The 23,187-nt window shown below is 35.6% G+C and overlaps 1 protein-coding gene across 1 annotated transcript in view; it reads left to right on the forward strand.

The window, feature by feature from the left end:
• Positions 1-23,187, forward strand: part of LRRC4C (leucine rich repeat containing 4C) — a 1,324,260-nt gene that overhangs the window by 848,944 nt on the left and 452,129 nt on the right. The window lies entirely within an intron of this gene.

A 23,187-nucleotide genomic window follows, 5' to 3' on the forward strand; every position in this document is an offset into this window, starting at 1 on the left:
GCAGAGATTAAGGAATTTGTTGTTTCTGGGGATCATTCACCCAAAGAGCACAGAGGACCCATTGCTCTAAAGCCATTGCTCTAGACTCCTCTCTTCTTTTTAAAAACTTCTAAGTTTGCCCAGCTCTCATTCTTCATAAGAAAAAGTTAAAGAAACCTGAAGGCTTCCTTCTTTGAAGCTGTTCTAAGCCACAGGAAACATTTAAAGATTTATAATAGGAAGAACAGATGGAAACACTAATAGAAAGGTTAGGATCAGATATTGTTTGATATAGGAAGAGCCTCTGAGCTATTTCATATTATAGATATATGGGTCACTACGAATGTTTTGAGACTGTCTGTGTTATGGTCCATTATTTCACTTCCATGAAATATTGATCCACTCATGCAGGTTTTAACTTGTTTGGCTTATCTGTGTTACTGGGAGGGCTTCATTTGTTCCAGGCTGTGTGGATTTTATGGTTCTTGATTTTTGTGTATCTCAAAACTTTTGTAATGACCCTTCACTTTATAGAGCAGTCATTAGGCTGAGAGTAAGAAGGCCTGTGCTAACATCTCTCCATGTAACTAGGTGTAGAAGGTTGCCTTAACTAACTCATTGGGGTTGTTTTGCCTTGGCTTATGCAGGAATTAAATATTTTTTTTTTGTTTTATAGTGCAATTCATTCTGTTCTATCAGGAATTCTATTCAACGATGGTAAGTGAATATATCCTGTAAACACTATTATTTGACAGTGAAAGTCACAAGAAGATTTAAAAAATATGACCAAAATTTTTTTAAAAAGTTAACATTTGTAGGCAATGAACATCATACGTGTTTTATGTTTTATTTTGTAAATTTAAACACATTAAAATATCACAGATTTCAAGCTGAATGCTGTATGCCCATTCTAATCCTCTTGTCTTTTTTTTTCTTGCAAAACAGCAGAGATGATTTTCCTGAAGTCTAAATAAGACCATTATAATTTTCTTTTTAATATCTCCTCCCTCCTCAACATCCAGTGAATCCTTGTTGCTATTAATATAAAATTCAAGTGCTCATGGTGGCCTCTGCCAGTATTTTTACAAATAGGGCCCTTCCACCTTCTCTGACCTTGCTCCCTGCAACACATTATTACTTTTTAACTAAGTTCAACTCCAAGACCCTTCTTTCAACCCTTCATATAGCCCGAATCCTTTCCCTATTGAAGACTCTCACACATGGCTTTCTTTCTGCCCCCCTGCCTAGGATGCCTTCTCTAAGATCTTGGCATCACTGGTTTATCCACATCATTCAAGTCCCAATTTCATGTCTTCACAAAAAGACCATCTTCCACCAACCCAGCTAATGTGATGTCCATTGTTGAGATCTCTTTACCCCAATTCTCTATTTTATTTCTGCAAAATATCCATTTCTAACTCATGGGATTTTTCTGTCTCCATGATTTTTGTCGGTGTTCTCGCAGGAGATTCTGACCCCCTGTTGGGAGGGGCTTTACCTTATTCACTGAGGTGCACCCAGGGTTTAAACTAGGGACCCGGACGTAGCTGTCATTCCCAGAATATTCATTACATAAATGGATACTTCCATAAAAGGCAAGTCAGCCTTAATAATTGGGAATACATCCTGTGTATGCTGCTTATAGAAGCCATAATTAAACATAATTAAATATCCTCTATTACTATCATTAATGCAATTTTATTCTAATATGATTATATATTCATGAGGCTTTTTAGGTACAAAGAGGGAACATTAGAGACACTATTTACCTAAGTGTAAATTTTATAATGAAGATATGTTGTTTTGCATCAGTGAAACAGGCATTAAGCAAAAGAAGCGTCTATGGAAAATTGTATTTTAGCATATCCAGAATTCACCCTCATATAAAAATCCTTGAATTTCTTCCTTTTTAATTTATATTTTTTTACTTTCTTTCTTTTACTTTGTAAATCTGAGGTTAGATTACACGCTACTGTTTTTACTACATTCAATATTCACAATGGCTGATTGCACATAGAAGAATCTATCTAAATCTCCAGGCTTTTAGTAGGTAAGAGAAAAGAAAATGTCTTTAGAAGAAATGTTGTAAAGAATAAAGATCAGATTTAGAAAGGCATGTTCTGAAAATAAAGGGAGAAATGCATACATAATATATATTGGCCCACCACTGTGGAATTAGAAGCATCTCTTATTCTGAATGAATGTGTAATTCTTTGCCATAACAGACATACTTGGCATTTCTTCAGTCTTTAAATGATAGTGGCATTCCAGGTTCTAAAAATACAAGAGAAGGTGAAGGGGCATGTACAGCTATTTAACATAGTCTAAACATGCAACAAGCCTCTCCTCAGAGAGTGGCTATACTGTGGGCAAGATCACATTATTCTGCCTAACAGTCCTTGACCAACCCAGAATAGTGAAAAATTTCTATGCTAAACAGGCTTTGTATTATACATGGTCAGGTCCCACATCCAGAGAACTCTAACCCTCGTTGCCACTTGGAGATTTCTCTCATCCAATTTTGACTTGAAAATATTGAGTTGTTTCTCTAGTATAAAAGCAGTGTGTATACAACACAAAAATGTGGGAAATAAGAAAAATACATGGGGAAAATAATTCATGTATAATTATACCATTCAAGCCATTGTGCCATTGGAGTACATGATTTCCTAGTACTGTTTTAAGCATATAAATACAGTATGTGAATAGGTTTATTCATGGTATATATACACATACAGTACATATTTATGTCTGTATGTACATGTAGATAGGAATATATGCTTATTATATATGTACATATGATGCATAATATTTAAATGTACACCTATTTTATATGCATGTCTTTTATACGATGTTATTACATTATACAACAGCATTATAGATAATCTGATTTATTTTACCTCAGTAAATATTTCCTATATCTATAAATATTCCTCAGCATCATGATTTTAATAATTGTTTACTGTTCTGCCATGTGGATACATAATTTCTTTTATTTGCCCACTTTTGATTGTTTCCTAAAATACTATGAGTATTTAATTTTTAGAGTTCATTAGCACTTATAGACTAAAAAAAAGAAGTTCATTTTCCTTAAACCCCCATTAGAGGAGGTATTGCGTTCATAATGATCACTCTTTTACTGCCATTGTGAAGTTTTATATATATTACATCTTTTAATCTTTTAAAATCCATGTGGAATGTATAGTGCTATCTTGATTTTATAGTGAAGAAAATCAGATGATTTATCCCAGAAGTGAGAACAATGTAACCTAAAGATTATACCCTCATATTAATTTGAATAAAGTTTTAACTCTTAACAAAAATGAAAATTGGATGATTTTGTATTTAAAATTTAATATTTGTTATTCTTCCTAGATTATATTTATTATTTTTTTATTTAAAATTTAATGCTTTTTAATTTTCTTCTTAGATTTTATTTATTATTTTTCATTGTTTCAAAATATTATGGGTACACCTATTTTGGTAACATGGATCTCTTTTGTTATGTGCCTATCAGCCAGATAGTATTCATTGTGCTCATTAGGTGGGTTTTTGCCTGTTTCCTCCTCCTTCCTATAAGTTTTACTTCCTTCCACACACATGTGTACTCATTAATTAGTTCCAATTTAATAGAGAATACATGTGTTTATTTTCTATTCTTTACATACTTCACTTAGGAGCATGGTCTCCAGTTCTTTTCAAACTATTGTAAAAAACCTCAGTTCATCCTCCATAACTGAGTGGTCCTCCAAGGTATACATATACCACATTTTGTTAACTCACTCATGAATTAATGGGCACTTGGGTTGACTCCACATCTTTGCGATTGTGAATTTTGCTGCAATAAACATTCAAGTGTATCAACATTTGATAAAATGACTTCTTTTCCATTGGGTAGATACTCAGTAGGGGGATCAAATGGTAGACCTACTTTTAGTTCTGGAGAAATCTCTATGCTGTATTTACAGTCCCACCAGCAGTGTAGGACTTGTTTTGCTTTGCTTGATACATGCCATTCTAACAGGGGTAAGGTAACATCATGATTAATTTGCATATCCCAGATGACTAGTGATGTTGTGCATTTTTCATACATTTATTGACCATTTGTTTATCTTTATTGGAAAAGCTTAGTTTATATCTTTTGTCCACTTTTTCATGGAGTTGTTTGTGTTTTTTCTTGCTGATTTGCTTGTATTCTTTGTACATTCTGGTTATTAGCCCTTTTTCAGATGTATAACTTACAAATACTTTCCTTTGTAGGTTGTCTGTTTGTTTATTGATTATTTAACTGTGCAAAGTGTTTTAATTTAATCAAGGCTTATTTCTTTATTTGTTGCTGTGATTGCTATTGGGATCTCTTTTTCATAAATTATTTTTCTAAGCTAATATCAAGAAGAGTTTTTCCAACAGTTTTTTCTAACATTCTTGTGGTTTTGTGCCTTATATTTAAGTCTTTTAATCACGTTGAATTAGTTTTTATGAGTAATGAAAGACGTGAATCCTGTTTCATTCTTCTGCATGTGGCTACCCAGTTCTCTCCAGTACACATTTATTTTATGGGGCTCCTTTTCCCCATTGTATATTGATGTCTGCTTTGTTAAAGATCAGTTGGTAATGTGTGGATGGTTTTGTATCTGGTCAACCTGTTCTGTGACCATTGGCTTGTGTCTCTATTTTTTCTGCCAATGTCTTGCTCTTTGGTTACTACAGCCTTGATAGTTTGAAGTCTGGTAATGTGATGCCTCAAGTCTTGTTCTTTTTGCTGAACATTGCTATGGCTATATGGCCTTTTTTTCTTGTTTCAAACAAATCATAGATTTTTTTTTTCTAGATCTCTGAAATCTGACATTGATATTTGGATGAGGATAACACTGAATTTGTAGGTCGTTTTTGCTTGTATGAACATTTTAAAAATGTTGATACTACCGATCTGTAAACCTGGTATGTTTTCCATTTGTTTGTGTCATGCAGGATTTCTTTCCCCAGTGTTGTGTAACTTTCTTTACAGAAATCTTTCATTTTCTTGGTTAAATATATTCCTAGATATTTTATTTCCTTTGTGGCTATTGTTACTTTAAGATCAAAAAGTTAAACACACAAACATTCATACACAAACACACATATCAGGCAAGTTAGTACTTTTGGTAGTACTGACATAAACATCACATGTCAGTTATTGCTCTGTAAGAATTTAGTGTGTTATAAAAACAACATTTACTATCTGCCGGTTTCTGTGAATCAGGACTTCAGGCCTGACGAAGTTGGCTCACCTGGGTGAGGTGCTGTCACAAGCCTGCAATCAAGCTTGCCATTTGCCAGAACTGGGAAGGAGCCACTTCCCAGCTCACTCATGTTTGTGCCTTCAGAGCTGAAGAATCTTTGTTTACTGGTGGTTGGAGATATCAGTTTCTTCCCATGTTCTCTTCTTTATAGGACTACTCACAGCAAAGCATTTTGCTTCCCTTAGGGTGAGCGCTCTAAGAGAAAGCATGGACATTGGAAGATAGAAAGCATAATATTTTTGTAACCTAATCTGAGAAATAACATCCTACCACCTTTGTTATATTTATTTTAACCAAGTTCTAGGTCCAGCCCATAGTTGGAGGGGATTAGACAAGAGCAAAAATATCAAGTAGTGGGAATCTCTGAGGGCCATCCTAAAAGTTAACTTCCCTGAAAATAGACAAGAGAGGAAAAAAATGAATTATTCTGACTAGATGCTTCTGAATGCCTCCCCTCAACAGATAGTATTTGAATTGGACTTTAAAGAATATGTCTTTGAGGTGAAATGGTATTTCAGAAGAAACCAAACAAGAGAAAAGGGTCCCAGCATGAATGGGACTTGAAGTCCAGGGACTCATTCATTCCAATGACGTTATAAAGAGAGTGCCATGTGCCAGAGTAATAGTCTGGTCTGGCTAGAGTACAGGGAAATTCTGGTGCTTTATCTGACTCTTAGTAGGAAAATAATTAACCCAGTGTTATTGCTGCTAAGTAATGCTACATTATTTATCTAAACCAGTTAATGTATGTCAAATTTCATTGTAGAATCAGAGGACTGGAGAACATTCTGAGTCATGCATCTTATCTCAGTTTATGGAAAAAGAATGGGCTTCACTATCTGAAACACCTGAATCCTGTTTGAGCCACTTATCAGCCCTTTGCCTAAGTCACTTAACCTTGCTAAATCCAAGTGTCCATACCTACAAAATAGAGCAATTATAATTACATCAAACTGCTGTTGGAAGGATTAAAGGAGATAGCATTTGTGAAAACATCTAGTTCAATGCCTGACATATAACAGACATTGAATGAGCTTTGCCTGGATTGTCTTGCTTTTTTTCTTTTTTTTTGTAGAGACAGAGTCTCGCTTTATGGCCCTTGGTAGAGTGCCGTGGCATCACACAGCTCACAGCAACCTCCAGCTCCTGGGCTTAAGCGATTCTCTTGCCTCAGCCTCCCGAGTAGCTGGGACTACAGGCGCCCGCCACAGCACCCTGCTATTTTTTTGTTGCAGTTTGGCCGGGGCTGGGTTTGAACCCGCCACTCTCGGCATATGGGGCTGGCGCCCTACTCACTGAGCCACAGGCCCCGCCGCTTTTTTTCTTTTTAATGTACTCTTAGCCACTCTTCTTTTTTGTCTTCATTTAGAAATTCTCCTATATTATTAAAAAAGAAAAAAGATTACCAAGTTTATTTTTTTAAAGGCTACAAGGAAAGTTAGCCATAATTATATGACTCCAATCCTTTGGCATCTCTGCTTATCCTAGAGACAGAACTACAAAACTAGAAAAAAAGAAACCCATTTTAATTCTATTATATGCAGTTGATATATTGCACATAATAAGTGCTCAATAGATATTACTTAATTGAATGATTTTTTCACCTGTATTCAAAGGAATGCAAATCCCTTGAAAGGTAAAACTAGTACCCTAATGACACAAAATTTAGAGAACTATAATAAGGACTAAGCAAACAGATGGTTAGTATAAATGACCTAAGAATCTGTGTGTTTTTATCTTAAGAAAGATGTTTAATACCTGGGCTAATTATAGATACAACACTTCCTGACACATTGTAATTTATGCTTCTATTCTGATGTCTTCTTTATTTAAAGATATTAGGTTCTTTTGCATGAGGTATTCCATGCATCTAAGACTGTTATGCAAACTAAATTTCAATATTTAAAAATTCTCTCAACAATAATGTTAGCTTCAACCTGCACCTTCCTGGGGGGAGGGGGGGGAATGAAATTGCATTTTATTAGCCATCAAAGAGAAAAAACAAAACACATCAAGAAGAGTAAAAGACACAAACTCTCTTTGCAAGTCCCATTGCTGCATTAAAAAACATATCTTCTTAACACATTTGAATTATATGTCTGATGGACAAGTTAAATCTTTTATAATCCTTCATCCATCCAACTTTTGGTAATGAGCCTGTAATTTATCATAGATCACATCACCTTCCCTCATTAAAGATTATGTGACATTATCTACCTAACCATTATAGATTTTATTTGATTTGTGTCTTAATCTGATACATATAGTAGAAATGTATTATTCCACGTTTGAGCATTCTAAGTTTTGATTTTGGGGAGAACAAATCTAAAAAGGCTTTGCAATTTTGCTGAAGAGCCTATATATAAATTATATAATCTATAACCTTGAGGTGCAGAAGAATTATTTAAATCATAAGCAAACCCAGTTGAATTCCAACCCCTAGCCCTCAACTATGGCTTTCTTCTAGTTAATATCCCAGTTCTCCTACTCAAGTGGTCAAAAAATATATAGAAAAAAAGTGACATAAATGAAAATAAAAAAAAATTTAGGGAAAATTAAAGCAGTTAATTTATGAAAGGGAGAACATATAGCAGAACATAATTTTAATGAAAATATGAATTATTTCAGAATAAATCAAGAAGATTTATAAATGTTCCTATAATATGAATTGGAGTGTATTTGATGTTTCCTTGGGCATCTCTAAAATATTAAGTGTTTGCAGAATAACTAGACAATTCATAGCTTCTCAAATTATAGAGTTTATCTTTTCTTTATCCTCCACAGTCAAAGTTTAACTACAAAGCAAAGGCTTGTCACACAAACTAGATTTTTATAGTCCTTGAGAAATTTTTTGCTCTTTGAGGTAGTATTGATAGATGGCAAGACAGAATAAGATTTACAAGAAATGTATTAGGTGGAGAGGAAGCAGGAACAGGCAAAGGAAAAAGAGGAAGGGTGTTTGGGTAAGGAGAACCTTGACTTCAGTGCCACTGTGAGAACATCTCAGCCAGGTCTTTGGGTAGCCACGGAAGAAAGGCTGCCTCTTAAGAACCGCCTCACTGTACTCTTCAAGTTCAGTCACGGGGTAGGGGAATCCTTTGGAAAGTGTGACTTGACATGAAATCTGTAATAGATCCTGAAGTCACAGTCCTAGAGATAGTCAACCAACTTCTAGTTTCCTGCACTTTTTTTTGTTTCTTTCCATGAAGGGAGATCTTAGTGTCCCACTCCAATGGCAGTCCTCTCTACCTCTTATGCTACACATGTCCACTTCGTCATACAAATTAAGGCAACAGTTCTGTCATGGTTGTTGTGGGCTTTTCCTTTGTAGGGGAAACTTTGAAGATGGAAGAGAATGGAACGAACTAGAGTTCCTATCATGTCAGCTTAATCTCAAGGCAGCAACTGGTATTATCATCTCTCTTGAAGCCCCTCACCCTCTGCTGATCTGAAGATGTGACCCAAACTCTTATCCCTGAGTTATCTAAGCTCCTAGAATTATATTTTTCTCACACTATGTGTGTCTATTCATGGTAGTTAAATTGGGTAGGAAATAACCAGAGGCCACTGATGGGTCATGAGAGCTACATAATGGTCTTCCACACCAACACTGTATCATGTTAGCAGTCCTAATTCCTCTTACTCTCCATGGCCAATTACCCTGGCCAAAATGGTGACTTGTTTTCCTGCCCATACAAGGAATCCAAGTGTCTCAATGAGACCTTTGAGCTTTGGAACTTGGAAAGAGTATTTCCCCTTTAGGAACCATACCTTCTAATCAAGAAGAGTGTTAAATTGAGAAGATGTAAATTTCAAAGCACAAAGTCCCTCAGTAGGTGATGATAAAATGGACCACAGAAGCATTCAGTGGTTGCTTCCCAGGTCCAAAGGTACTTCTGTACTTTATATCTGCTGGGTCTGTTCTTTCACGGGAGGAAATAACAGCCTCTTTGCATCATCCCAGAGAGGCCCTCTGGCCTTTGTACTTAGTCTGTAACTGTTCCTTAACAGACTTCGGTTTCTCATTATCTCTCTGCCTGGTGTGGCACTGCTACTCTCCAGCCTGCATTTCATCTCACAGTCAAGAGCACTCTCTTTAACAGGTGGTTTCCTAGGTCATCAACTATACAGTCTTTAGCAATGGGTCCATGACTTTGAGCCAGGGACTTTTCTTTCTCTACATTTCACTCTATATGTGGCCCTTCCAGCCACCTGAGTAGTGAGTGATAGGATCTTAAAATCTCAGCTCACTCCTTGCTTTCTCAGACCACTTTTTGGATCTGTAGTGTTATTTGGGGTTCTTTAAGAAGCCAAGATAAAAATGGAATTTGATGTGCAAAATATTAGCTGCAAGAAGTGTCTGTGAATGATAATAAGGAAAGGGAGGAGGAGTAGGTGAAGAGAGCCTCTCGTCACTAAGTGAGTCTGATATCTGTGGAAAAAGCAAGGGAAGGAATGAGTGGAAAGAGCCTGAGACAAGAGCACCACACTGGGAAAGCCTCAGTCAGACAGATGGGGAGGCTCAGAGCAAAGATGGCTCATTTGAGGTGGTGCAAGTTGGGCAGGGTGACTATATTCTAATACCCCACTTGGGTCAGCAAGGGATTGGAACATCCCTGGCAAAATATAATCAGTATAAACTCTCTAGCTGGCCTGAAGGTATAGTAATTGGGGGCAGGTTTTCTCCTGAAGGCAGGTCGGAATAGGGCACTCCCAGGTGGTTTATATAATGCAAAAGGAAAAAAAAAAAAAAAATCAGCATCAGCTCTAATCTACTGTAAGATAGATGTGAGTTTCTTTTCCAAATCACTTTCACCAGCCCAAGTTACTCAGTATTTATGGGATTTGTTTCCTCATATATGTGATGTAATAAAAAGATAGTATTACCTACTTCATAGATCTTAATGATTTAGTATAAAATATGCAAAATTAAACACTGTGATGAATAGTCTATAGCCAGCTTCTAAAAATGTGATTTATTTCCTCACCCTGTCATCTAATTTCTCTTAACTGTAGTCTACTTTAATTTATTTGCATTTTTTTTTTTTTTTTTTGGATTTTGGATTTTGGCCAGAGCTAGGTTTGAACCCGCCACCTCCGGCATATGGGACCGGCGCCCTACTCCTTGAGCCACAGGTGCCGCCCTTTTTTTACATAGGATGGGTTTTTTTTTAATTTATTTGCATTTTAAATTAGGGATATTAATGTCCTTCAAAAATATGAATTCAAAAAAAAATGTTGTACATACATTTTATTTTGTTAACATGTAGGAAATCTAGTTATTTCAAATGGATAAATATGACCTATATAAATCTACCAATTAGGAATTTTAACATTTATTATTGAAGGTATGCCACATTCCCTTGAAATTTCAATTGTTGAAGTCTGTTTGATATTTTCTTAGGTTTTAGGTTAAAATCTTTATGGTTTGGAAATAACTATCCCTCTAACACTGGCAAAAGACATACAAATCAAGCATGGGCTTTCTCTGGAGTACCTATGTGTGTGATATTTCTTCAGATTATTGGATAATTTTAATATATCTAATAACTATATCTTTTATAAACATGTCTTCTGTCTTAGGCCTGCAATGAATTCCTTTATGTACTCTATTACGTAGTAACATATTACAGCTATCTGTTAATTTCAGCTCCATTAAAGATTATATGAAGACAGTCCCAACTAATGGGTACTAAACAGCTAACATTTAGTTTTGACTAATAATCTGTTAAATCATTTCTTGGTGGGTGCTTTTGTTAGTTAACACAATGCTATATTTACTTAACTTCCTTCTTCAGGAGTCTGTCAATACATTAAAAAAATATTAACCCTCAGAACAAAAAAAAGATAATTTCTCAGTAAGCAAGTAGATAATGAAATGTTATTACTAGAAAATACTTGCAAATCGTGCAGTCCGATCCCTCATTCCACACAGGCTCAGCGAGGGTAAGTAATTTGACAAGGGTGACTTGTGCAGGTGGTAATAGGTCTTAGACCTGACTCCAGGTCCTGAGGCCCCTGAACTTGTCTCTGTGCATCTGCACTGTGATTAGTGTTATGCTAAGGAACATGGGAATGAAGAAAAAACACAGTCTTTCTCCTCATTTTCACTTGTTTGGCCAATATGAGTTTTTGTGAAAACAGATCATTTTTGTTTGTTTGTTTGTTTTGAATTTCGTGGCATATTATTTATTTACATGCTTGTTTTGTTCACGGGCCAGGTTGGTGTCATTGGTAAATGGAGTGGTGGCAGTAGAGAGGAGTTGGTATTTATCCTTTTTAAATTATTATTATTATTTTAATCTTTTATTTCAAAACACAAATGTGGTACAAATATTTTTGGTTACATGGATCACTTTTTAATGCTTGAGTCATGGCTCTAGTGTATCCATTACTCAGATAGTGTACATTGAACCATTAGGTAGATTTTTACCTAACTTTAGAGAGGGCTCATGGTCTGAGCACCCCTTAGTCCTCCACAGGTCTTTAAGAGGAAAGTTTCACTCATCCCCTCATCTCTTATCCCCGCTCCTTGATTTCTGCTGAGTTTTACTTATCTCTGTGTATATGTGTGTTCATCAAATATTCCAATTTAATAATGAGCACATAGGGTGTTGTTTTTCCATTCTTTAGATGCTCCACTTAGTATAATTGAAGTCTCATCGAAATTGCTCCAAAGGCCTTAATTCATCTTTTGTGTGTCTGAGTAGTATACCATGTTACACATTTAACACATTTTGTTAATCCTCTCATGAATCAAAGGGCACTTGGGTTGATTCCCCATCTTTGCAATTGTGAATTGTACTGCAATAAACATTAGAGTACAGGTGTCTTTTTGATAAAATGACTTCTTTTCCTTTGGGTAGACACCCAGTAGTGGGATTGCTGGATCAAATGATAGGTCTACTTTTAGTTCTTTGAGGAATCTCCATACTTTTTTCCATAGAGTTTGTGTTAATTTGAAGTCCCATCAATAGTGGATATGTGTTCCTCTCTCTCAGTATTTCCAGCAGCACATAGAACCATCTTCATATCGCCATCTGATCTCTGTCAAAAAAAAATCCCAACATAAGAATTTCCTATTCAATAAATGGTGCTGTGAAAATTAGATAGCCATGTGTAGAAGACTGAAAGAAGATCTGTACTTCTCACTGCTCATAACTATTAATTCATGCACTGTTCAGTTCTACCCATGTGAACCACCTCATCTCTAGAGATTAGTTCAAAATATACCCTCCATGGAGCCTGATTCCTGACTGAGCCCTGGAGCTACAGGATCTGGGCTGTGATCCTGTCTCTGGATCCCCAAAGATCAAACCCTGACCATGCCAGGGAGAAACGTGCTTGTTTCAAGTTGCCCATGGAATGGTCAAGCAGGTGCAATTTCTCTTAGTTCAGGGTATACCCTGCTGTGATGAAGCAGCCTGATGAGCAGCCCAGAGAGGGCTCACAGTCTGAGCACCCCTTAGCCCTCCACAAGTCTTTAAGAGGAAAATTTGTGAGACCCACTCTCTATGAAAACCTTGGTGTGGTGGATGCACCAAATGGGAAATAGCCACTCTTGAGAACCCTGACTCAATCACCTCTCTCAGCAGTCACTCCCAGGAGGAAAAGAGTCTGGATGGAGGAAAGCTAGCACTCTGGTTGTCTCTCTCCCTCTCTTCAGAAGGCAGCCTACCAGAAGGTCCAAGCTCTCAGTTCACACAGATTCCCTGGGACCCACGAGCCCTTGTGGTTCCCACAGTCTGTGCCAGAGTTGGGAAGCATTTGTGTAGGGATGACAAAAACTGAGGCTTTCTAGGGAGGACAAAGGTGCTTAGGTCTTCTTTTATTTCTTTGTGGAATCTTCATACTTTTTTCCATAGAGTTTGTGCTAATTTGCAGTCCCATCAATAGTAGATATGTGTTCCTTTTTGTGTGCAAAGGTGCAAAAGTAGACCTATGCACCTTTGTCCTCCCCAGAATGCCCCAGTAGATCTGAAGCTTTCGGGGGAGGACAAAGACGCATAGTTCATGGAGAAACAATATGGCACCTGCCATCTCTTCTTGGGTCTTTGGGGATGAGAAGTGACCCCAACTGGGATGGCAGCTGGTGCTTTGGTTGGTTAGGTTAATGGATCAACCTGATTAATTGTGGGTACAGCACTGCACTAGGAAATCAATGAATATTTAATAAATTTAGAACAAAAATTTTCACTTGATTATGCCTGCTGCTATACATCTTGTATAAATTTTGTTATAGAACTGATATTTACTAGGTGTATATGTTTGCTTTATAGTATCGTTTAGTATATGCTTTCTCTGAGGATAGGATTGTCTACTGTAAGTAAGTGGTGACAGACACCTGGGAATTTTCCTAAAACAAGCTCCCCAGAATATTCCTAGAATGTAGCTCTTCAGACAGGCTATTGGTTTTAGAGGAAAGACACTAAAATAGACTCTTAATTGGAGATAGGACTCAGTCTTTGTTGTTGCTCTAAGAAGATATCATGATACCTAGTAAATAATTCCTCTATTGAGGCAGCCGTAAACTCTGAAATAAAGAACCCAGATGTAAGCACACAATGGTTTAATGATTTTTATGTATTTATTTATTTCTGTCCCTTTCCCGTATTCCCATCCATTTTAAAATTCAGATCTGTTTAAGCTAAGAGGAAGTAAAGTCTATGTTAATCAACTCAATTGGTCAAGACTAGAACATCAAAGAGAGATAGTACAAGGACAGGAGTGATACATGATGGTGGTGAGAGAATCAAGACAAGGAGAGACACATGGGTAGATAGCAGAAGTTCTCCTTGATAAGCTGATTCTTCTCTCTCCTGTAATTAAAACAAGATAAAACAGGAAACTTAAAGGTTCTGGGTTTGGTTATTTGAAGAGCAATGCATGGGTTGTGTAGATAAAGCCATAAAACAACATGAATTCTAAACGAAACAAGAACACTTTCAGAATTTCTGTGTAAATTGAAATGCTTACCCCTGCACTGAGCAGAGAGAGGATAAACAGGATCTTCCCAATTATCTAGTCTCGACAATAGTTAATTAAAAGATTTGAATGTTTTAAGAATTTGTTGTTATCTCAAATATGAATTGTATTCATCCAGGACATTAATTTCAATTCTGACTCCTAAATTATATGCTTTAAACACATCGTTCCATTCTGTCTGATTCTTTGAACTTGTGCTTCAAAGCAATAATTGCAGCACTAAACAATTGCATTAGTTGGTGCTCAAAGACAGAGATCTTTTCACGAGCCATTCAAGTACACAAAGTGAATTATTTTTACAATGGGCTAGGATTAATTTTCCTGGCGTTGCCCGAGCATACTCTGTGGATTTAATTGTTGTTAATCTGGATAAATTTTAAGTTTTAAAAAACATTAACTCACCAGGTCTCCTGGCTCATTAATCTCTTCAATAGTGCCACTTAGGATAAAACGGCTCATCAGACAATAGCGATTCAATCATAAATATGTGGAAGCAGACCAGCAGGAGAATTGAAGGGTTATCAGATTCAAAACATTTTTCACTTCTCAGCATTCCTCATCTTTAACAGCACCAGTCATTGTTGGGAATTTCCCACTTCATTAAAAAATATGTATTTATCCATTAAGGTAATTTTTATTTTCCCATACACACATTTAAATGCATGCACATATGTACACACCTACAACTATGGAGACAGCACAGAAATGTCAAGGAGAACTTCACTTTCCTTATCTTGAGAATAAACATACCACCAACCTTGCCTGCTTTAAAAGGTGTTTGAGGTAGATGGTGCTTGGAAAGATATAGTATAATAATAATGTAAGCAGATGTAATTATGGTTATTGTTAAAAACTGCCTTGTTTCCCAATCAGAAAGATCATTTTCCAGTTAAAAGATACTTTTGCATATAATAATCCTAAAGGCATACCAGATATTTTGTTCGTGTGCATTTTATCTATCTACACAATAGATAAAATGTTCACTATCACCCATCAAGGTGGTTGTCATTTCCAGACAAGACCAAGTAACCTGCTCACAATTAAATAAGTTGCAGAGCCAAGCTTCTAAGTGTTTGTTCATTTCACTCTTTTTTCCTGCATTATTCTTTTGGTTGAACATTATGTAAATTTTATTCAGGCAATTGATTCTTACAGAAAGAAATGACATAATCTTGCACTATTTTTGTTATGAGTTGGCACTAAAAATAGCTTCTCTTTTATTTCATTCTTAACACGTGCTCAGAGTTGTACATAAATCATAGCAGTTAACTCTCAGAGTCGCACATGGTCTTGGTTTTTTTGTGTTTGGTCTTGCTTTGTTTTTATAGATGAGAAAACTGAGTGTCATAGAACTTCAGAAAGTGTAATGTCCTAAATTCTACTTACAGCTGTTAAGATGTATCATAAATGGGTTTCTGAACCTGATGGGACTCTGAAGCTCCTACTTTTTATCATCTTATTACACAAATGTGTATTCTAAGCTGAAATATGCCCTGCAAGTGTTAGCAGTATTAAAGCATTTTTGGTGTTTGATCTCTTGCCTTTCGTAATTAGCCATTGATTTGAATTGCTAATGTGTATGTCACACACCTCCTTTTTGTGAATTATTTTATCCTTATTTTTTTCTGCTCTGGACATACTGCCAACTCCTTTCGGTGGAGTGTTACAGTTCCAGAGAGAGCTGGAACTGCCTGGTAGGTAGTTCATCCACAGAGCCGAGCTACCCAGAGAGCTGTGATTTACAGTCTGCAGCAAGCAGAGAAATGACAGGGTCACTGGACTGCAGAGCCTATTGAGACATGCACCAAATCTACTTTCACACATGATTTATGTCATTTGGGGCAAACAACTGGTAATCTTTCTGAGGCTATGGACCAAACCTTTTAGTGAATGATAGCATCTAAGGATTTATTCCTATAGCTAACTCTATATTCTTTCTCTAGTTTTTTAGACTCACTAAGGGAAATATCTCTGGGTTCAGATTTATTATAACAAACAGAACTGGATAGGAAAGCGAGTGCCGTCTGTTTTCTACAAATTAAATGTTTTGATTTAAAGACCCCTATAGGATATTCGTATCAGAAAGGTATGACACATGTAGAAGGGTAGTATTTCCTGTTATGGTTTAAGTATGCCACACTGGAAAATTGTCTTTAACTGGTAGTTTTCTGTTTTATTTTCTTGTAAAGTATTAAAATTGCTTATTATGTAGATGACAAATCAGGGAGTCAGATGAAATTTGTGGATGAAAAATTAAGGGAAAAGATAAAAAGAATGAAAGAAGAATTCAGAATATCATTTGTTTCTGATTGGTTCAAGTGACAATTTTACCCTTCTTGGTGCTTTTTTTTTTGAGATACAGTCTTACTTTTTTGCCCTCAGTAGAGTGCTGTAGCATCACAGGTCACAGCAACCTCAAACTATTGGGCTCAAGTGATCCTCTTGCCTCAGCCTCCCAAGTAGCTGGGACTATAGGCGCCCACCACAACGCCTGGCTATTTTTAGAGACGAGGTCTCTCTCTGGTTCAGGCTGGTCTCAAATGCTTGAGTTCAGACAATCTGGCCACTTCGGCCTTCCAGAGTGCTAGGATTAAGGCTTGAGCCACTGCGTCTGGCTTCCTCCTTGGCTCTTAAACAATTTTTTAAAAATACAAAAATAAAATAAAGGACATTTGAAATAAATACATTTCAAGATCTAGGTTTTGAAATTCTGATTTCTGATTATTACTTCCCATGTGGATTCACATTTAATTGCCCAAACTCAGTGAAATAATGCCTGTTGCTTCCCTCACTTTTCAGTTGAAGCACAGTGCTCTAATTCTTTCTTGAAAGTTGTCAGTCATAAAACCTGCTAAAAGTTTCTTGATTCCTCCCAAGGTTTTCCTGGTCATAAGAAAAGTCTATACAGTGTCATTCATGCAAACTGGAGAAATGATGTTCCTCCTGCTGCTGGTCTTTTGGTCCAGAATAAGAATCACAAAATATTGTGCTTTATTTAGAATACACACACACACACACACACACACACACACACACACACACATTTAATTAGAACCTCTTTCTCTCCTTTCCTCTCCATTTCTTTTCTTTCTTTCCCTAGATTAGTCTTCTATTCTCTATAGGGGTTCCTGAGTCACACACTTATAGTGTCAACATAATGCAATAAAAATTCAAGTGTGATGGGAGGGTGAGATGGAAAATTGATTTTTGCATATAAAATAAATGTAATATATATTTCTTACAGAAATTTTGGAAAACACTAAAATTGATGTTAAAAATTTCTGCTGATCTCTTCTGTCATAGTTTACCTTTGTGGCCATGTTGGTAGATATTTGTTTGTGTCTGAGTATTAGAAAATGTGTGGACGAATTTTCACCAATATAGATAATTATGTTGATTTGATTTTAAGGGTAAGTTATATACAATGCTATGTTGTTAAATGTTTAAAAGCCCATTCTTAGTGGAAAAAATCTATATATAAATATCAGATTTTTATAACCTTTACTAATGTATAACACACAATGTACAAATGATGATAAAATATACAATACTCTTTATTGTAAATTTCATACATCCAGCAGATTCTCACAGACTTGTTATATTGCAAAGTTCTGCATCTATAGCCGACTTATGGTTGCAATTGATGAATGAGAGGATTTCCAGTATGAACACTGATTATTTTTATTTTCATTAATATGTAAGACAAACAATGAAACAGAAAAGGCTTGTCAAACCTTCGACTAGTTCATCAATGAAGTAAGGAACTTCTCTGTTAAATCGGATAATAGAATTGAAACACTGAAAGGATATTTTTTTCAATTTGATGTGCTATCTACAATGTACAATAGTCCTCTTTTATCTCTGGGGGATACGTTTTCAGACCCCCAAGGGATCCCTGAAACCATAGATAATACTGAACCACATGCATACTTGTTTTTTTAATACATACATAGGATAAAGTTTAACTTATAAATTAGGCATCATAAGAGATTAACAATTACTAATAACATGATAGAATAATTATAACAATATACTATAATAAAACATATGTGAATGTGGCTCCTCTTTCTCTTTCAAGTTATCTTAATACTTTTAACCACACTTAATTGCAGGTAACTGAAACCATGGAAAGCAAAATTGGGGGATAATGAGATACAGAGGGACTAATGTGATGTCTGCAGATCTGATATAAATTTTAATCTGTCTCATTAACGTTTTTCATCATTTTTTAAAGTTTAGACCAAGCATTCTCAAGAAGAATGAAATAGCCCCACAAAATCAAAAACTGATTCTTAATGTAAAGAAGAAATTCTACTTTTTTTATGTATGAAGCGCAGATAAATGTAGTCTCACAAACCAGCATGAAAAGTAAATGAACCAGAGTGGGATCAGTGGGAAATGATGAAATAAAATAAATGAAATAAAACAAGTTAGACAAAGACGTGAGAGACAGAGGTGGAATTGAAAGGCAAAGATAGGATTGGAATGACAGGAACATTTTTCTCTATCACCAGCACCCAAGTGCCCAAACAGCTTTTATTTTTAAGTAAGCAGTCCAGAGTTATTTTTCAAGGAAGTAAGACACATTTTCAACTTAATTAGGAGAAGAAAAACAGGTACAAATTCCCAGGTAAACACAATCTATTATTACTCTGTGACCTGTAAAATATGGGTAATACTGTATATCTACAAAATTAGCTGGAAAATGTATGTGACTGCTTTGAAATGCAGCTGTGAAGTTAAAAGCTAAAGTTTTAAAGAAAACATGTTTTTCTTCTGCTGGGTTAAATATTGAAGCTTAGAGAAAATAAGTTGTTTTCTGTTGCGGAGGGCTGGTAGAGGGGGGTTCATCCCCCAGACGTTCTCCCAAGCTGCAGGGGCCCTGCCACCTCACAGCTCTCTACAGGACAGTACATAAGCAATCACGTAATATAGCTGTGAAATAAATATTTCATGTGGGGGATATTTAGGAACAAAGTATCTACAATACCAGTATGAAGTCACTGGATGTGGAATAAGGAAGGGAGGTACAATAATCACATTATCACACATGTCCACTGTATAAGCATAATAGATATGAAGAACCTCAAGAGCATAGAGAATAGTAACATGTGATAACGTCATTTTTTAAGTGTTGATTTTTAAATATTTTAATGTAAATTTTTAATTGGAATTTTATATATTTATATTTAGTCTTTATTAAAAGCTTTTTAAAAAATAACCAGTGCACAAAATTTCTGAAGTTTTGACCATCATCTTTCCTGAGCAGGTTTGAGCTAGCTCCCTCAAACTTCTGGATGGTAAATTCAAATGTCATTTGAGGGATGCCCAAGGACAACTGAAAGAGACAGATGTTTTCTTTAGCTCTGTTGAAATATAAACTGAGGGAGAAGATGGCTGTTTCTGTTAGCTGATTGAGGCATAATGATGACATAGAGAAAATAAATAGTAGGTTTTAAGTCTGAGCAAAGCCACAAAGTCAAATTCTTTGACATGTAGATGTTGACATGCAGATGGCTGCTTTTTTTTTAATGTGTACAGATGCATGTAATGTGTCCCGGACTTATGAGTTTGAAAGACATGTGTATGTATGTGTGTGCCTATATATCACAACACAGAATTATACTGAAAACAGATTTGTTTCATTGCTTAATATAATTCCCAGACTTCTTAAATGATGGCCCATTAGTGTATCATGTAGCTATGCCATAGTTTAATAAGCTAGCTATTATTAAAATATTTTCCTCTAGTTTCCACTATTATAAATAATGTCATAATCAATATTCGTTCAGGTCCTTCTTTATGTTAGTATATACATTAGAATTTGACTTTTGGGGTCAAAAGTTAAGAATTCACTTGACACGTAATGCAAATTATTTTCAAGTAAAGGTTTATCAACTTGTAATCTTTGTAGTAGTGCAGAAGATTTCTATCTCACTGTACTTTTAAAAATATTATCATAAGGAAACTATTGTATTTTGTTGTGGACTGAACAGTAAGCACAAAAGTGAAATTTGTATATGTTAATTGGAGAAGATTTTGTTGTACCAAACAATAGAAGCACAAGAAAGTTGTTGAAATCCAAAGTTCCTCATACGGTTCTTTATTATCTTTCATAAGTAACATAAATATTTAAGGTTTAATTGAGTGGTTAATGAAATGTTTCATTCCTGTGCGTTTGAAATAGTTAGGTCTTATCATGTGAGATGGAAGTATGTTATTTGTAAATCAATGGATCCATTCCTAGTGTTTTTTCACAGAAGTACATTTAACAGAATAGACAGTATCACACCTACTTCAGTATTTAAACTAACATAGTTCCTATGAGAATGACAATAGGGAAGAAGATACTGTCAAGAGTCTGTGTTTCAATTAAAAATGAAAACTGTGCCATCTTGAGGATTTACACCAATATCTTAAATTCTCCTAGATATGAGGGGATATAAGATAACATTTAAATATAAAGACCTTTTAGTGTGTCCTTATAAAAATTATCAGTATAGTCATATGATAGCTTTTGATTAGCCTTTTTTCATGGATATATATGCATAAAAATCTTCATTCTTAAAATCTGACATCATATTTTTATTTTTATTTATCTTTATTTTTATTTTGAAAGACTAAAATTATTATTAAACCTCAGAATTTTTGTTGACTAGTGCATCAGAACACTGATGAGGCATTTAGTCTTTAAATAGGGTGTGATCACATAGATTAAAATTTTTTAGAATGAAAAAGGGCAAGTATTATCTAAGCTTTTATTTTCACATTAAAATCAGCATAAATTTAGACATGTCTTCATAATTAGAAAACCTAGTTAAAATTATTTAACTATTTAAAATTATTGGTTTAACATGAAAACAGATGTATTTTATGAAGAGGGATATTCTCTGATAAATAATGTTCCCATCAGAGAAGCTGTGGACAGATATGTGATATTGGACTTATGTTTGGATTCCTCATAAACCCTCACATCTATTCTGGACATCCAGTGTTCCATGGAGCTGATCATTGAGTAGGTCTGTAAAAGAGTTTACCACTTTGGGTGGGCTCCTTGGTATTGAGAATCCCACTTCTCAAATTTCCATCAAAAACTTACCTCAGGTTTCATTCCCATTAGCTTTTGGAATCAGCATGATGTTAAGAAGACAGCCTGGACTTTGGCTTCAAAAACAATTGGGTTTATACTGCAACTCTACTGACTGACTCTGTGGCCTTAAACAAGTCTTTTAACCTTTCAGTTTCATCTTCTTCAAAGAGATTGCATTCTAAACTGTATTTTTTGAGATTTTTGTTAATCTAGAGAAAAGCATCTGTGTGAAAAAAAGAAAAAAGATAGATTTAAGGCATTGCTGAGATGTTTGTGAAAACTGACAAATCCAAAATCTGCCAAGTAGGTTTACAGGCTGAAAAACTCAGGCAAGGTGATGCTGCAGCTCAATTCAAAAGCTAGAAGTCCCTCTGCCTCGAGAAAGGTCAGCATTTTTGTCTCTTAAGGTCTTCCATGGATTGGACCAGGACCATACAGATTATAGAGGGTAATCTTCTTTACTCAAAGTCTACTGATTTAAACATTGATCTTATCTTTAAAAGTGTCTTCACAACAATATCCAGTCCAGCGTTTCACCAAATATCAGGGTGCCATGGTCTGATCAAGTTGACACATAAAGTTGATCATCACAAGCTTCTTCATTAAGTTAGGTACTCTTCTAAGCACTGAAAATTCGATTCATTAATAAAACAAGGCCTACAATTGGTGGAGCTTATTTTCTACCAGGTAGAAAGAGATAATCAATAGTAAAAATAATAATAATAAAGTAAATAGTAAGCTACAACGTGGAAAACCTTATGAAAAAATAAATAGGATTGAGGCAGATTAGGAATATTGAGTGTAGTAGAAAAAAACTGACATATGAGAAAAGATAGGGAAGTGAAATAAGAATATTTGCCTGGTGAATATTTAGATAAAAAGTGTCCCAGGTGAGGACTAACCTAAATGAGTTGACACATGTAAAACTCCTTAAATAGGATGCCCAGCATAAAGCAGGTAGTTATTAAGTGTGATCTTTTTTCTACTCTATTAAGTGATTCTGTAATAGGAAAAAAAAATCTACAGGGAATTCAAGTTAATCAACAATAGCAATAACAAAAAAAGCTAATAATCCCATTGATCACTGGGCAAGAGAAATGAATAGAAACTTCTCTGAAGAAGACAGATGAATGGCTAACAAACATATGGAAAAATGCTCATTATCCCTAATCATCAGAGAGATGCAAATTAAAACCACCTTGAGATATCGGCCAACCCAAGTAAAGGTAGCCCACCTCACAAAGTCCCAAAGCTGCAGATGCTGGAGTGGATGTGGAGAGAGGAACACTCTTGGTGGTACTGCAGAAGGGTGGAGAATCCTCAAAGATTTCAGATTCGATCTCCCATTTGACCCCACAATCCCACCACTAGGCATCTACCCAGAAGGAAAAAAAAAAAATCCTTTTCTCATAAGGACATTTGCACTAGATTGTTTACTGCAGCTCAATTTATAATCACCAAGAGGTGGAAACAACCTAACTGCCCATCAACTCAGGAATTAATTAACAAATTGTGGGATGTGCATGCTGTGTAATACTATTCAGCTATAAAAAAGATGATGACTTTACATCTTCTGTAATATCCTGGATGGAGATGAAACACATTCTTCTTAGTAAAGTATCATAAGAATGGGAAAGCAAGTATCCACTGTACTTAATACTAATGTGAAGCCAGTAGATGATATGATGCATGCCTACATAGATGAAAAATTCATTTCAGTTCAAGCTGGGGGAAAGAGTAATGAGAGAGCGGCAGGGGGTTGGGTGCTCTCACTGAATGGGCACAGGGTGGAGGTGTTTGGTACACCTTTGTATGTGGGACATAACTACAAGAGGGACTCAATCTAACTAA

The sequence above is a fragment of the Nycticebus coucang genome, chromosome 14, assembly GCF_027406575.1.
Source record: "Nycticebus coucang isolate mNycCou1 chromosome 14, mNycCou1.pri, whole genome shotgun sequence".
NCBI lineage: Eukaryota > Metazoa > Chordata > Mammalia > Primates > Lorisidae > Nycticebus > Nycticebus coucang.